General features: G+C 38.9%; 1 pseudogene; it reads left to right on the top strand.

Annotated features, from left to right (window-relative positions):
- Positions 1-610: 610 nt before the first annotated feature.
- Positions 611-1,493, top strand: LOC102248440 (annotated as a pseudogene).
- Positions 1,494-2,014: the final 521 nt, after the last annotated feature.

Genomic DNA, 2,014 nt, shown 5'->3' with positions numbered 1-2,014 from the left:
TCCATTCTCTAGAAGTTAATGAAAGAAATATCCTCAGGTGAGGATTAACAAAAAAATAAAAGAAAAGAAAGAAATTCATATTAATGTAGACCTACCTCGAGAAGCAAGGAAAATCTCAAGTAAATAATCTAACATAACATGTAAAGGAACTAGGAAAAGAACAATATACAAAGCCAAAAGGAGTAGAAGGGAGAAAATAATAAAGATTAAGCAGAAATAAACAAAATAAAGTCTAAAAACATTACAAAAGATCAATAAAACCAAGAGCTGGTTCTTTGAAAAGATGAACAATATTGACAAACCTTTAATAAGCCTCCAAAAAAGGGGGGAAGAATGTAATACTTTCAACAATAAAGAATTTTTCAAAAAGGAGAGGACTCAAATAAATAAAATTAGAAATGAAAGCGAGAAATGACCACTGACATCATAGAAACACAAAGGATTATAAGAAAATACATACAATATGACAACATATTGGACAATCTGGATGAAATGGATAAATTCCTAGAAACATTTAATCTTCCAAGAATGAGTTAAGAAGAAACAGAAAATCTGAACACACCAATTACAACGAACAAAATTGAAGCATTAATCAAAAAATTCCCGCTCTTTCCCATCTTGCAAGATGGCGGGTGAAAAGAAAACTGAGAAGCCGGATACTAAGGAGAAGAAGCCTGAAGCCAAGAAGGCTGATGCTGGCAGCAAGGTTAAGGCACCTAAGAAAGGGAAGCCCCACTGCAGCCGAAACCCCATCCTCGTCAGAGGAATTGGCAGATATTCCTGGCCAGCTATGTATTCCCGAAAGGCCATGTACAAGAGGAAGTATTCGGCAGCTAAATCCAGGATTGAAAAGAAAAAGAAGGAGGAAGTTCTTGCTACTGTCACAAAACCAGTTAGTGGTGACAAGAATGTTGGTCCCGAGTGGTTAATCTCCGCAAAATGCCTAGATATCATCCTACTGAAGATGTGCCTCGAAAGCTGTAGAGCCATGGCAAGAAACCCTTCAGTCAGCATGTGAGGAAATTGCAGGCCAGCATCACTCCTGGGACCACTCTGATCATCCTCACTGGGCGCCACAGAGGCAAGAGCGTGGTTTTCCTGAAGCAGCTGAGCAGTGGCTTGCTACTTGTGACTGGACCTCTGTTCCTCAATCGAGTGCCTCTGCACCAGAAATTTGTCATCACCACCTCCACCAAAATTGATATCAGTGGTGTGAAAATCCCCAAACATCTCACTGATGCTTACTTCAAGAAGAAGCTGTGCAAGCCCAGACACCAGGAGGGTGAGATCTTCAACACAGAGAAAGAGAAATACAAGATTACAGAACAGCACAAGTTGACCAGAGGCTGTGGACTCACAAATTCTGCCAAAAATCAAAGCTGTTCCTCAGCTCCAGGGCTATCTCCGCTCTCCGTCCACTCTCACCAATGGGCTTTATCCTCACAAACTGGTGTTCTGAATTTCTTATAAGAACCCGATTAAATAGCTGAAAGAAAAAAAATTCCCAGCAAACAAAAGCCCTGGACCAGATGGCTTCACAGGTGAATTTTACCAAACATTCAGAGAGGAGCTAGCACCTATCCTTCTTAAACTGTTCCCAAAAATTCAAAAGGAGGGATGACTCCCAAGCTCATTTTATGAGGCTAGCATTATCCTGATTCCAAAACCAGACAAAGACAAATGTCATATGGTTTTACTTATATGTAGAATCTAAAGAACATAATAAACAAACAGAAACAGACTCATAGATACAGAGAAAAAACTGAGGGATGCCAGATTGGGGATTGGTGCATTTGGGAAGCTAAGTGAAAACGGATAAGGGACTAACATGTACAAATTGGCAGTTACAAAATTGTCATGAGGATGTAAATACAGCACAGGAAATATAATCTATGTATGGTGCCAGATGGGTACTTAAATTATCGGGGATCACTTCATAAATTATATTAATTGTCATATTATATTAATATGTCTTACACATGAAACTAGAATAAAATAATGTTAAATGTCAACT

This window comes from Myotis brandtii, unplaced genomic scaffold (genome assembly GCF_000412655.1).
Source record: "Myotis brandtii unplaced genomic scaffold, ASM41265v1 scaffold315, whole genome shotgun sequence".
NCBI classification, from domain to species: Eukaryota; Metazoa; Chordata; class Mammalia; order Chiroptera; family Vespertilionidae; genus Myotis; species Myotis brandtii.
Note: the sequence above shows the minus strand (reverse complement) of the source record. Positions and strands in the feature narration are given on the sequence as shown.